We start from the raw sequence: 15,475 nt of genomic DNA on the forward strand, positions 1-15,475 counted from the left end.
GCTAGAAAAAAAAATGAAATCGCTCCGACCCCGATGCTGAACGGGCCCGACTCAGCCCAGCCTTCCCCTGCCAGGATACCCGCACAGAACGCACAGAAGCGTTCACTGATTCAAGGGTTCGTGGCTTCGCCATCCCCGCCGACAACCGTGAGTCCACGTGCTCTCTGCACTCGAGCAAGTTCTTTTATTTTGTCTCAACCGCCTCTTCCTAAAGCGCTCGTCCGTTCATGCTCCTCATCTCAGAGTAAGCCCACGGAGAATGGACGCCCCTCTCAGCGGGAGCCAGCCTCTCAGAGCCCCTCTGGCCAATCCTGCCCAGGGCTCCTCCCAGCGGGGACGGTCAGTGTCCCTGAGGGCAGCTTCTCCCTGGGGACAGGTCACGAGGGCTGTGGCCACCACAGCAGATCTTTGTGCTTCGCCTCCGGCCTGGATGTTGTTCGCCATGGACAGCACCCTCGGGGGATGGGACGTGCAGGGATAAGGGAGAGCATCATGATAGCCGGAAGCCTCGTGACGCTTTCTTGGGCATCACAATCCACGAAGCAAAGGCTCCCTCTGCACATGACATGTAAGCGTGACCCACCAGGGTCCCCTTGGCCAGGTCGGTCCTATGCTAAATAAGATCACGGTCTCCACTGCCCACTCGGTCCCTCTCTCCCGGTCCCGGGCTGCTTGACTTAGCTCACGCCACACTAGCGCCTGGTGGGTCCCATCCCGAAATCACAGATGACTCGAGACGGTTGCAGAACAGAAGAGTTGGTGTCGCAGCGATGGCCGTGGGGACCGGTGTGTCCAGTGCGTCTGCTGCCCATGCTGCCTCGCCAGGTCTGGGACACTCAGCCGCTTCTCCTCCAGCACAGCAGCTCCTAAAGCCCCGTCCTCAGGGTCAAGTCAGACACCCAGCTCGGACCTGGCCGCCCCCTGTCCAGGCCTGCCGCCCCCCACCCCCTCCACGCCTGATACTCCATGCCCCCCACCGCTGCCATCTTCGTGTCCACCCGCTCAACACGCGGCTTGACCAGTCAGCTCTCGTTTCTGACAGACTCGCTCCTTCCCTAACACTCCCGCCAAGGCCAGAGTAGCTGCACATCTTAGACTCAGTGTGGTAGACATGGAAGCTGCAAGGCCGGCCTCAAACCCACACACAGCGCGGCCCTCGGAGCACCCACTGTCTGCCGCTGTCTTCCTGGGGTTTTCTGGGTAAGAGTGTGCGGGAGCGCGGGGCGGTGATTTCCATGGGTGTTTGCATCTTGAAAAGTTTGGAGACAACCGTGGTGAAACCAATCCCCTTTGAGGGACTTAAAGGGTCATCAGAGACTCTCTAGAAAGTTCTCTCCTCTCCGAGCTCGCTCCCTGGCCGGCCTTGGAGCCGGTCACCCCGTGTGGAAGGAGCCCATGGCGCTCACCACTGGCCACGCAGAGCCACGGAAGCAGGGCCTGAGGGGCAGTGGGTTCCAGCGCACTCTTCGGCTCCAGCAGGCAGGGGAGGGAGACCCATTAAAAACACAATTTTAAAAAGTAGCCCTTTCATCCAAAACTACCATGGCTCAACCCACTCTACATCCCCGCGAGATTCAATGAAAACTCAGAGAACGGCTGACTGATGGATGGTCACGAGAAAAACACATCACGATCGACCCGCCTCATCCTCGCTGGTGGCGCGGCTGGCCTGGCCACACGGGGGTGTTGTGTTGTGTTGTAGAGATGAACGGGAACACAGTGGGAGCCGGGGCTCAGTCTGGACACTGTGTCACAGGAGCCGAGCGGTCAGCGGAGCAGCCAGCAAGCGGGACTAGAGTCGCCCAAGAGCCGTTTGTGCAGGAATCAAGTGACAACCCTCATCAGATAACTGAGATGAAAATAGGAGGGTTCGCTCTCCCCCATCCCTGCCCCTGCAGATCAGGGAAGCATCCATCCCCTTTCGTTTTCCAGGGGAAATACCGGCATTTGGTTGGTGGGAGAGGCGGGTGCAATGTCTCTGGCAGCCAATTTAGGGAAAAGAATGAAAACCCTAGAACTCTATACAACTTTTCCCCAGCTGTTTTCACAGCTAAGGATAGATCTTAAGGGAATCACCAGAAACGTCTTCAAAGGCTTCGTAAACGGAGGCCATCGCAATACTGACTCCAGGGACAGAAGAACGTGGGGAGGGGCGTGGGCAGATGCCTAATAACCTCCAGGGCTTCCTTCCCACGCTCCTAGCTGTGGGATCTTACTCTGCAAGAGCTGTTCCAGCACACGCAGGGGCGAGCTCAGTTCTGCAGGCAGGAACAGCGAGTCCTTGACATTGGGAACACAACTGTCCTGTGCAGGACGCTGCTGGCCTCGAGCTGTGTGGACCTGAGATGTGCTGGTGCTCTCTGCGCAGAGGAGGGCAACACTGGGCTGAGCCCCTCCCTGGTGTCTGGGGACGTGCCGGCAGACCCCAGTCTGGGCGTCTACTCTTTAAATCTTCTCCATCAGCCTCCTCGGTCATCCTGGGGTGGACAGTTGGTCTCCTGCAGGCAGCAGCATCCTGCCAGCTGCTTCACGGACCTCCCTTCCCTGCAGAGTGCTCTGCTTTCTCGCCTACCAGCCCAGGGATGCCCAGATCACTTACCGTGGGTTCCTGCAAGCCTCTCCTGAGCTTGCGAGGATCAGTGGAGGGTGTGAATCACACACTCACAACCAACAACCTGACGGAGGTGGATCCAGCCTCGGGAATGATACCGGGTGTCAGCTGGTGTCTGCCAAATGGGCTTCCCTATCCATGGACATGGTATGCCTCTCAGTTTAGTGACATCTTACTTAACAACTCCCCTGACACTTTTACAATTTCCTTCCATAACCTTTTGCTGTATTTGTTACTGGCTGGTGTGTTTTTGTTACTGCAAATAGTATCATTTTAATGTATTTTCAAAGTATTTTTTGCTGGGTTCTTGATACTAATCTATGCCCACACTCTTTGTTAAATGTTTTCAGACCTTTTGTAATTTGTCTATAGTTAATTATGTTGGGTTTTCACTGTAGAAAACCACCTTAGCTGCCAATAAGAAGTCGATTTCTTCCTTTGCAATTCTTACAATTTTTCTTCATTCTTTTTTCCTCTTTTCCTTTCTCACCCCCTCCCCCCTTTTTCTGAGCCAACGAGGCTTTCCAAAACAATGTTACATGATCAGAACACAGAGTATTGCCTTCAACAGTAACTACTCAGGGGATGCTTCTAGTTGACACCATTACATGGAATATTTCTGAAGATTTTTGGTGGATATGCTGCATTAGACTAATGATTTCTAGTTTCCTAGTAATGTTCATTATGAATAGAGGTTGAACCTCATCAGATGTTCCGTCACCATCTGTCGAGTTAATATTAATGCTGTTCTCCTCTAATCTGGTGATTGATAAATTACAATAAAATAATTTTCCAACATTTAACAATTTGGTGGGCTGATATAACACAATGTGGCTGTGTTTTTCATCCATGGCTGGACAGAATTCACCAAATTTGACTTAGGATATTGGACCAATATCACCATCAATGAGCTCATACTACTCCTGTCCAGTTTTGGAATTCCCCTTCTACTAATCTCATAAAATAAATTCCCTCTTATTCTACTCTTTGGAAGAATTTTCCTATATTGTAATTATCTCCTTCTTGAAAGACTGGAGAGATCCACTTAAAAATCATCTAGCTCTGGCCTTCTTGACGGGAAGACTTTGAATTATTAGTTTTATCTTTTATTTAAGTGGTTAAAGGACTGCCCGTGCCACCTCTTTTTTCCTTAATCTGGTTCTGGCTAGTTAGGTGGTGTTAGTGAAAAGAAAACTTTAGCTCACTTTTCTAATCACTAGCACGGTGATTATGCTAGGACCAACTTTCAACATTGTAGATTCGCTATTGTTTACTATTTCATAAATTTCGCCTTTCACTTTCCCCATTCCTGCTAATTTCCTGGGCTTACTGTTCTTGTTTTCCTATCTTCCCACATCCCAACCTCCTCCTCCCTCTGTGGCCTGCCTGCTCCTGGTCCCAGATGAGGACCAGGGAGGAGGGGGTGAGGGAAGGGAGGGCCATGCAGCTCGCTCGGCCCCGGGCATGGCAGGGTACTCTCCCACAGATGCTCACAGTGGCACTCGGGAGCATCCCCTGTGGTCTCTCCAGCTGCAGACCCTCTAAGCCAGGGATGTCCTTTTTACCCACCGGTCCTCAGCTGTCTCCCTCGCGCACCCTCGTGGTTGGAGTTCATGGTTCCGTCCACCCAGGTCTTTGGGCAGATGCAGGGGACTTCGGGCCAGCTCTCTTTCCTCACTGACCACATCTGGCCCACAGAGGAGTCGTCTACGACCCCAAGGTGCTCCCCTGGCAGAGGGGTCTCTGCGCTCCTGGCAATTTGCCTGGCAGAAAAGGGTCAAACACGAACATCTTGTGTCCTGCAGCTGGTCACCTCCCCCCAGAAAGGCCCCTTGGGGCTTGCGGCCCAAGGGAGAGAGCATGAGGGCAGCCTGCCCGCTGGGTCTGCCGTTCACCCCGACTCTAGGAGCTCATTCTTGGGGCCTCGAGGTCCAGCCTGTTTCCAGGACCCTCCTCCTTGGCAGCCTGCACCGCCAGCGACACCTCCCAGCACCAAGCCAGGGTCTCTGCTCAGCCCTGAAGCCTGCTAGCAGCTGCTTGTGTTTGGCTCCTTGGACTCTGCTCTTTATGCACACCGTGCAGAAACCAGGAGCCGTCGGGAAGAGAAATCGCATGTGCCGCTCTGTTCCTTAGGCCCTTTTCCTCTCTGTCCAGGGACCCAAGTCCTGCCAACCCGGATCCCGAGAACCGCTGTGCAGCTGCCGCTTTCCTCCGGGCCCACGCCCCAAGCCTCAAGCTGAGTCAGCACATGCTCCCCAGGGCAGGAAGCCTCCGCCCGCCTGTCTCCTGGCCACCATCTGGGCTGGGGGTTCTGGCAGCCTCCGTCTCCCTGGTGCTGTCAGACGATGTCCCGTTTTATTGGATTCAGCTTTCACAGCTCTCACAGGGTTATTCTGACACCAGCTCCTCCTTCACAGTCAGAAATGGAAATCCTCTTCCAGTTTTCCTTTTTCCAAGAAATGTACCAGGTGGCATATTTTCTTATTTAACAAAAATGTCCTTCTGTCGGCTTTAAATGTGAAAGATATTTTGACATAGAACAAAATTCTTGGGTCGCAAACACCTTTTCCTCAAAACCCTGTAGATGTTGCCCCGAATCCTCTTTGCATTTCATGCTTCAGAGGGAAGAAACCTCGGATGTGAGCCTGATTTTTGTTCCTTTTTAACAGGTGCTAAATTAATTAAATGAATGTTTCAGGCAAGGCAGCAAGGGGAGCGGTGTCAGCTGCCAGGCAGGGTCTGAACGCGTGTTCTGAGGGATTTCACGAGACCCCTCCCTGCAGACGCTGGGCTGGGGGGCGGGAGGACTTCTGGGGGTGCCTTTGGGGTGGGATGAGTCCCAGGCTTTCCTGCCGGCCTCTCCCCTCAAGTATTCAGGGTGCTCAAAGGCCACTCAGAAACCCGGAGGTGTTTCCACCTGGGGGCTGGAAGCCCCTTTTCACACCCCCAATTTACATCTCGCCCAGGCCTGAAAATCACTAAGTGTCTGGGCTCAGCTCAGTTAAACACACAAAGGAAAAAATACTTTAAGGAAACACGCCAATGGGCGTCTAATGTCCTTGGAAACTGGGTGGCTTTTATTTTTTTTAATTTATTTTCATCTATTCCCTTATTTTCTCAAAATTTGCAATGATGCATGCTACGTTTTTATAGCTAGGAATCCAGTTTTTTTAAATAGCTAAATTTTAACATTTTAATACATTTCAATACGTACAGGGCATGTGATGTATGTAAGTATTTTTAAAATATAACTGTATAAAAATATCTAGGTGGTGCCCAACCTGGGCAGAAAATCATCACATCCCCACCCCCCAAAAAAGCAAAAATAAACCCTTTTCTCGGGTTACTGATCCCCCTAACCTGCATTTTCGGAGCCGCGTCACGGAGAAGGGGGTTGAGAGCAAGTCCGCTCAGACGAGGCGGGTCCCCGCGGTCCCTCCCGGGCCTGGCCGGCCTGTCGGGCCTGGCCCCTGCCCTGGCGCCCGGCCTCACAGCAGCCCCCGCCGGCCCGGCGCGGCCGCCCCGTCCAGCCCGCGGACCTCACGGCGGGCGCGTCGGGCCTGAGGTGCCCCCGCTGGGCACCCCGTCTTCACGCCCGTGGACCTCACGGCCCTTCGCGCCCCGCTTTCCTGGGGGTCCCTCGAGGCCTGAAAGGACCGAGAAGTGGCCGGTGGGAGCGGCCCGGCCGGCTGGAGGCTGGAGGCGGCCCCGGAGCCGCGGCCCGGACTGGGTTAGAGGGAGGCGGCCCGGCCCTGGCGGAACCGGGGCCTTGGCGGGACCGGGACGCTGGCGGGACCAGGCCTTGGGGGACCGGGCCTTGGCGGGACCGGGCCTTGGGGGACCGGGGCGGGACCGGGCCTTGGGGGACCGGGCCTTGGCGGGACCGGGCCTTGGCGGGACCGGGACCCTGGCGGGACCAGGCCTTGGGGGGACCGGCCTTGGCGGGACCGGGCCTTGGGGGGACCGGGCCTTGGCGGGACCGGGCCTTGGGGGGACCGGGCCTTGGCGAGACCGGGCCTTGGCAGGACCGGGACCCTGGCGGGACCAGGCCTTGGGGGGACCGGGCCTTGGCGGGACCGGGCCTTGGCGGGACCGGGACCCTGGCGGGACCAGGCCTTGGGAGGCGCCCCCAGGCGGGAGGGGCGCGGGAGGACCAGCCGCCCAGGCCTCCCCCGCCCGCCCGAGCGCACCCCGCCCGCGAAGGGCCGGCAGCCGGGGTTCTGCTCCGGACCGAGACCCGGGCGCCCCGGGGCCTCCCGACCTGGCACCGAGGCCGGCGCCGCCCCTGCGGGTCCGCGGCTGCGGGGGTGCGGGAGGGTGGGGGCGGGTGGGGGCGCGTGGCCTCGGGGCGCGGGGCGCGGGGGGCGGGGGGACGCGGGGGGCCGGGTGCTCCGAAGCCCTTTCGCTGCGCCGTCCGGCCCCCGCGGCGCCCCCGAGGCTCTGCCCCGGGCGCCGCCTCCCGCGCCTGGGGCTCGGCGCAGGGGTGCGGGGTGCCGGGGCGCGGGGGTGCCGGGTGCCGGGTGCCGGGGCGCGGGCGGGGGCGGGCGCGGGGCGGGCGGGCGGCGCGGATCGCGGCCGGGGGCGCCACCTGGTGGCCGCGGGCACCCCGGGCCCGCGGCGGGGTGACGTCACGGCGCCCCTGCCCCCGGGGGCTCTGCGGCAGCCGGGCTGGCCCGGAGGGTCCCGGGGAGCCGCCGCCGGGGGCTTCTCCGCGGCCAGCCCGGCCGGCCCCGCCCCGCTGGGTGGACCCAGGCCGGGCCGGGCGCCTGGGGCCCGGGGCCCCGCAGGGCCGTCCGCACCGCGTTCTCCCGCCGCCCCGCCGCGCGCCCCGCGCTCCCCCGCCCGCCGCAGCCCCTCGCGGCCTCTCCCGCGCCGGGCCCGGAGGCCACAGCGGGGCCGGGCCGCGAGGCGGCGGCTTCGGAGCGAGCGAGCGGCCTCCCCGCCGCCTCTCACGGGGCCTCCCGCACTGCGGAGGCGCGGGCGGGGCCTCTGCTCCGGCGCCGGCCCTCGCAAGGCCTTGCGGGGGAGAAGCAAAGTCCCCGGCTTTCCAGAGAGGCTCGCCTTGCAGGGGCGTCCTCGGGTCTCCTCGTCTGCCCCGAGGTGTTTGCTCTTCTCCGTCTTTTCTTCGGCGTTTGCTGCAAGGGGAGGGAAGCCCTTTGTTGCCTTCCAGCCACCCGCGTCTACTTTTACCTCACACAGTGAAATACGGAGTCCACACAAAACAGGGGGAGCAACGGCACACAAAAGAAAACGCAGAAGGCTAAGCGGAACTTCAAGAACATTCTGGGGAGGGGGTGTTGGAAAAAAATGCATGCTCGAAAAACAAAGGTGCCCAAGGAAAGGGATGCTCAGAGGCTAGAAAGGACCTCTTGGGAATTTAAAAAAAGACGTGATTGCAACAACGAAAGATTCAAAGGAAGTTAGAGTAAATTTAGAGAAGCCCTCAGAAAGTCAAACAGAAAGGTGATGATTTTTTTAAAGAAATGTGAAAATCAAGATCTGCCAAGGATGTAAAATCAGCTACGTCATCTGAGGGACCAAAGTGACCATATGGGGTCCCTTGTTTAAAAAGCATTAGGAATTTCCTGCGGGTGGCAGCCGAGCTTTAGCTCAAGCCAGGGGTCCCTCGTTCCTCCCAGTTCAGGGACCTCCGCTGCCCATCCCGAATGGGCACACACCAGGCTCAAACTCCTGGTGTGAGTTCGAACCATCCGATCAGCACCGCTTAGATGCCTTTCCGTTAGCGGCGGGGAAGGGTGCCTACCACCTTGTTGGTTTCCAGCTGTGCTGTCGGACCGTAGCCGTGGCCATGTCACCCTTGAGTCTGCAGCAAGGCTAGCACGATGGAGAGGTGCTGTGAGTGCACACTGCACAAGAGATGTCAAAGGTTTACCAATGCAAAGAGTGCCAACTATCTCCTTAATAATTGTGGTCTATTCATCAGACATTGAAGCTGTGGGTATATTGTCAGATAAAATTTATCATTAGGGTTAATTCCACCTGTTTCTTTATTACTTTTTAAAATGAGGCCGCTAGAAAAAAATTAAAATGTGGTCTGTGTTACATTTCTATTGGACAGCACTGGTCTGGAGAGATGTACTACTAAGTTTCAGTTACTAACCTAGTTCCTTCTGGTCTTGCTTTCTTGCTCTCTTATTACAAGATTTCAGGGTAACGTATTTCCATGAATGCTTTCAACTGGTAGGAATTAGCTGGAATTTAGCTGGAAAAGAGTCTGGAAAATGTAGTTTGCCAGCTTCCAGTGCTGGGAGTGAGGAGAGGACAATGGGATTAGGCCCACAGACCTTCTACAGATGTTCTTCTAGAAGACAAGATGGGAATGGACTCAGATGGGTTGGGAGCATGCAAATGCATCCTTTATCATGACACAGAAAACCAGACAAGAGTTAAAAATTAAAAAGTAAGTCAGTTATAACTCCAGGAAAAACAAAAAGCTGTACAATAAAGAAAATACCCTCATGGTGCACTTCTTGGTTCATCTGTGAACAGTGTTTTACAGGTTTATTATATTCAAAATAAAGTCTGCATTTACTCAAAATTGTATGTCATTTTATTGGGGTGATGGGATGAAGAAGAGAACATGTGTATCTGAGATAGGCAAATGAATTTGAGCCCTACATCTTGACTGCCCATGGTGGTGGTTTAATACATAGATTCAAACCCAGGGGAGAAAATAAGGAAATAGCAGTCTAAGATAAAGATTATTTATGTTTAAAGGTAGGTCCTCAAAGAAATAATGCAATCGTCATAATAGGGAGTGGCAATCTGGAATGGGGAGTGAGCTGATGGCACTGCAGTTTGGAGTGATAAGTCCTAGGGCATTCTTGAATTTGCTTTCATGAGGTACATGTGTTCTTTGAAAATTATATAATTCAATAAGAAGTTTTTAATTTCATAAATAAGGAGACCTTCTGCCCACCCAACCTTCCAGTTCACATAGAGCATTCATTAGTACACAATTTTATGGTAATGATGAAAAGAAAATGCCATTACTGTCAGAGTGAAACAACGCTTGACAGCTGTGAGTGGTGTGATTTATTTATGGAAGGAAAGTTGGCTGAGCAAAAACTAAAACATCTTTAGCTGGTTTTCTTTACCATAAAGCCACAGGCGCCTAGCTATTCTTTGGATGAGTGATTGTGGCGCCACAGACTGTTCTGGAAGAATAGATGGAACATGCTGTTTCAGTCCATCAGCCACACCCAGACTGCTAGTTAGCTAACTTTCGCATCTATGTTAATTCATTGAAGGTCAATTGTACTTGGACAGAGACATTTACCGCTCCTGAGTAGCCACCTTCCTGTGGTACACAGGGCCACGTGAACTTCTAGCCAATAGGCTTCATGTGGAAGTGGTTTTTGTCCCTTCTGAGCCAAAGCACTAAGGGCCCAGTGCTCAACTTACCCGTGTTGTTGAAAGAGCATTACAAGATGGTGGCCAGAGTCGCCAAGTGGCGGAGTTCACCTGAAAGTCTTCCGCCACTACACGTTGAGTGTTTGGGAAAGAAACTCTTTAAGTTTTGTTACAGGACAGGGTGTTACAGCACCCCAAAGCCCCCAAACCTGCCTGCTCTAAATGGGTTCTGCCATCCGCCACATCAAGACAAAACATACTCTAGTGCATAAGACCTCCAGTGGAAAGGGACTTTAATACAATTAGTGTGCAACAAAGGATAGAGGTTCCGAGCCCCGGACTTGAAGTCACCCTTCCCCTCATGGGTAAATGTCGGGCCAAACAGGGTTGGCCTCCGGCGGGGCCCCATAGAAAAGAGGCAGAAACAGCCAGGTAAGTCTGGGGGGGAAAGAGCAAAACCAAAATCAGAATCAAAGCTGCCGTCGTCACCTCCTCACGGTCTCTCCCCCATGTCCGTTCCAACCAGTCCAGGGCCACGAGGCAAGAGCAGCTTCTTCACGTGCCTCTGCTCCCTGTGCCTCCTCAGGGCTGGCTCCTCCTGGCTCCATCCTTCCGCCTCCCTTCCCCAGGCTTCTCTCCAGCTTCTCCTCCCTGCTCAGCTCCCCCCTCCCTGGGGGGGGGGCAGGGAGCCTCAAACCTGCCCTTTCCCTGGGGACACCCCGTCACAGTTTCAACCCCCTGAGACTTGGCCATGGGTGTGTCACTCCAGCATTGCCCAGCCCGCCCTGGCATAAGTGCCTCTGTGTTGTGTCACTTCTGATGGACTCCTAGCAGTTCCGCTGAAGGCCATCACTTGCTACCCCGCCTTCCCGCGTCCAGAGGTGTGTTTAAGACCCTAGTCCAGGAGCAATCGCTGAGGCTGAGTCCCGGATTCCCACACACATGGTTCCTAAGGTCGCCTTTAAGGGGGCTGTTGGGGGAGCAGCATAGCCCTATTTTCTGAGCGAGAGTAACTCACCTGTGAGGCCGTGGGTCCTGCAGCAGAAGGGCCTTCATGCTCTGGTTGACTGACAACTTGCAGAGGAGAGAGAAGCAAAAGGATTAGACTGTTTAGACTGAGTCAAACATTACAATCAATGGATCGATAATATTAATTCCAAGCCTGCTGAGCTCGGGGAGCCGAGCACAACCTGAGGCTGGAAAGGAGCGAGGTGCCACTGTTTTCCCTATGCAGGAGGCCCGCCAGGGATGGTGGTGTGGGCATTCCTGTAAACAGCATCCCCCCAAGTGCTCAGCACTTCAGATTTCAGGCTCGAGCTGCTGCCAGGGGAGACCAGAGAAGCTTCTCCAGGGAGCCCTCAGGGTGGAATTTCAACCTGGACTTTGAAGGAGGCCAAGACAGGAATGCACAGGAGGGGACATGCAGGAGGTAGACAAATTGGGGAGAGATGTTTGAAGAATGTAAAGGATGACCTGGCAGAGGGATTACAGAGGGGGAGCAGAGGCCAATCAGAGTTCATGCAACATTCAGGAGTGAGGTCATGCATCGGGGCCGTGGTTTGGGGTTGACAAGGGAAGGAGAAAGTCTAAAAGAAAACTCAGACTGTTTTGAAGATGGAGAGACGTGAGGGCTAAAGACAAGGGAGAAGGGAGGGCCTGGGACAGCTTCAAGCCTGGGAAACTTGGAAGGGGTCCCCTCGGCATAATGAGGAGCTTCCAAGGGCGAGATGGCCGTTTCCTTACAGTCCCCTGGGGAGGGGCAAGTCAGACCCAAGGGAGAGGCAGCAAGAAGTAGGTGGGGACCCGTCCGAGGCCAGCGATCACCTCCTGAAGGGAGTCTCCAGGCGACATAGCTGCAATGTAGCTCCCTGGTGGCCACGAGGCCAGCAGGCCCTGCCCACTCCCCGCGCCCACGCCCCAGGGGTTGAGGCCTCTCCTGAGGAATCACAAAGGATGTCTCACGAGAAATTCACTCCAGCGGGAAAGGAGCCAGTTCTGGCGAGCTGGAGTTTCTGATGCAACTCCACCACCGAGGGAGGGTGTGCTCGTTGATCTCACCGTCCAGGGGAGGGAGATTCCACCAGGCTCTGGGGGCCGGGCCGGGCCAGCCTGGCGGAGTGGAGCAGCTCCCTGGCCCAGGTGCAGAGCAGCCCCGCGCAGCCCCAGCCCGTGGCGGCCACCGATGAGTGCGCCAGCACCTGCATCCAGGTCTCTAGGCTGTCAACCCGCCACCCTCACTCCGATTTCAGGGGCCTCCTGAGAGGCTGCGATCACCCAGGCGTCCACCAGGGGACTCCCACCAGCAGCGGTCAGGCCTGCCCCAAGTTAATCGGATTATTTTCTTCTTCCAGAAAGATCCAGAGGAGGGACCTGAACTGCAGCAGTGTGGGACCGGGTCAGGGTGGGCAGCCCACCAGGCTCCACTGCAGACCCCAGGGGTGTCAGCAGAATGGTCTGTGCAGGCCCAAGCACGGCGCCTGAGTCTCCCTGACCCTGCCTGCCACTCCAGCAGGAGCATTTGTCTTACTCCCATCCCGAGGCTCCTTTGTGTACCTGAGTTATTTCAGGGGGTACCTGAGGCACCCAGGTGAGGGGCCCCATCTGCGGGTCTCCATGGAGCAGACGGGGGACCTGCTATCAGCCCACGTCTTTCTAGCTTCTCCTCTCATCAGTCTGTCTGATGCTGGACGATGATTTGCCAGCCTAGAGGAGCCCAGAGAGACGAGGGATGCTGTCCTCACACAACCCTGGGGAACAGACACCCACGCAGCCAAGACACACCAGAAGACGGGGCTCGGGGGCGGGAGGGGCCCACAGGCAGGCAGGCAGGTGGGTAGACTGAGGCCACCCCGAGCTCTGCAGCCTGGCGGGTCAGAGGAGCAGAGGGGTCTGCCTGAGACAGCTGGGGAGCAGGAGGGGGAGGGCTGGTCTTCAAGGGAGTCTTCTGGAAGCTTCACTTTCTATCCGAACAGCTGGAGGAGAGCTTCCTTCTCCTGGCTGTCCCAGCCTGACAAGCATTTTGAGCCCTGGGACTTTGAGAGAATCACTCCACAGCTGTCCCTGACATTTTCAAATCTGTTCCCAGCTTGAATTAGCGGAGTCTTCAGTCTTGGGCAGGGAGGCTGTTCCAGAAAGGTTGTGGAAAGCGGTTGATTGCAGCTTTTCCTCCTTGTTGAAACTGACCTTCTAGATTAAAAAGCAAAACAAAATAGGAAACACGCACAGGCGTCCCCATCTCCAGGGAGAGAAAGTCTCGGAGACAGTTTCGGGCCGTCTGAAGTGGGGCGCTCTCATCCTAAGTCCTGGCTCTGCCCCTCTCCCCAGCGCCAGGCCATGGTCCCACCAAGTCAAACTAACGCAATGTGGACCCTTCGCCCTCGTGCCTGCTCTCCGTGTTCTCCAGCGTCTGAAAGTGCATCCTGGGAGGAAATACAAACGCTGGACTGTGCTTGGGAGAGATGGTGTCTGCTCAACAAAGGCGGACTGTTGACCTGTTTCTACGACTTACATTTTAGCAAAAACACGCTGATCTTTTCACTGTCTCCAGACAGGCCCGTTGCCCAGACACAGCTCCATGCAGCTGCAGAGCATCCCCCTTTTCAAAAATCAGAGAAGCTGACCACTTTAAAACTTCCTCTCGCTGTGGGAGATATGAGCCGTGAAGACACACAAAAACGGCCATTCTGCTCCGAAAGCGGCTTTGAAGAACCTGCTCTTCTGGGGTTGAGGAGATGACACTGAAGATGGAAGCAGCCGTCTCTAACACCAGCAGAGACGGGAAGTCACTGCATTCTGCAGAGAAGCAGAAGATGAACGAGAGTGCAGAAAATACAGAACTTTTAATTCTTATTTTTCCTAATTTTAAGTAATTCAACTTACAGCTCCTAGAAGCTCAGAGAATTCCAAGCAAGAGAAAGACAGAGGCATAAGCCAAAGTTCTGAAAATCAGAGACAAATGGGAAGTTTAAATATGATCAGAGAGGAAAGACACATTCCACCATGCAGGACGAGTAACGAGTAGCTTCTGACTTCTCATCACAGGCAAGGAAAACCAGGGGTACAGGGCTAAAGTGCTACAAGGTAACTGTTTCCTGGAATCCTGTTGGTGGTTGGAGTGGCCTTCAAAATTAAGAGTGAAAGAAAGACATTTTCAGATAACCCAAAGCTGAGAAAATCCGTAATCAGATTTGCCTTTCAGGAAATAGTCAAATAATTTCTTGAGTTCAAAGGGAAATATCGTAGCTGGGAACCAGGATTCCCACAAAAGGATGAAGAACACAGAAAATGGTGAATAGGTGGATAAGTGTGAGATATCATTTTCCCTCATTTCTTAATTTCCTTTTTAAAATTTTATTTTATTTATTTATGCATACAAGAGCTGGGGTACAGGCCAGAGGTACAGGGGGATAAAAAGGATTCACCATAGACAGAGTGGGGAACAGAACAGGTGGATCTACTGAAATCCACTGCTGAGGGGAGCAGCGGGGAGACAGGAGAGGTCTGCTGTGTCCTGTGGGTCAGGTCCCTGGCTGGGAATCAAACTCAGGCTGCAGTGGCTGGTAATAGGCCCATTTCTTAATTTCTTTAAAGACTCTTATTGGGAGAAGCAGTTTGCATGAGCCCAGAACACCTGGAGAGTTTCTGCCTGAGTCGGTGACAAAGCTTTCTGTGCCCTGGTGAGGAGCAGTCCCTGGGGCTGATCACAAGGACAGCCGGGCCGGTCAGGCAGAGACAGAGAAACCAGGAGAACCACACGCTCGCCCAAGCAGGAGGGGGTGCCTGTTTGCTGCTTTTTAAGCTATGTACTCATACCTTTGTAAGGTATGTACTCATACCAGCTTGCTCAAGTGCTGGGCTGGACTTGGGTTCTTGGCTGCATCACAAACCCTCTGTATATGCAGCTCCCACCAGCCCTTGTGGGACTTGGGGTGCAAGCTCAGGGTGCCCTTTGTGCTGGGAGTAACAACGACCTTGACCCCGGAATTCCGTGTCTTCTTGGCACGTCTGAAATAGTAACAGGCCGACTTACTAACTTGTAAGTAGGGTGAAGTCACCAAAACCTACATTCCTTAACGTTTGTTCAGGCAAGAAAATACCGGCCATGTTGCGTGAGATCCTACCTCGTGGAGACTTTAATTGTGGGTCGTCCCGTAAAGAACGGGAGGGAATAAATGGAAAGGGACTAAAATCGCAAGTTTCTCATGGAATCTTGGTGTCTTTACTTGCATCGTGGGCTCTGCCTGCCCCCTCCCTTAGCTGTGTGTGCAGCTCAGGGCCGGCCACCTTGAAGCCTTCCACCTCATCAGTTGTCCAAGGTTTCTGTTATCTGGTCGGCTGTGGCCAAGGACCGTGACCTCAGGACTCGCCCCATTAGAGGCAGCAGGATTCAAGCATGAACTGCAAAGCCCTTCTCTTCGCTGAGAAGTGCAGCCACATCCTACCTGCCTGCCTGACTGGCTTTTATGAGGTAGAAGCAGGAACGCAGAGATG

The sequence above is a fragment of the Talpa occidentalis genome, unplaced genomic scaffold, assembly GCF_014898055.3.
Source record: "Talpa occidentalis isolate TD23 unplaced genomic scaffold, MPIMG_talOcc4v2.1 talOcc4.2, whole genome shotgun sequence".
NCBI classification, from domain to species: Eukaryota; Metazoa; Chordata; class Mammalia; order Eulipotyphla; family Talpidae; genus Talpa; species Talpa occidentalis.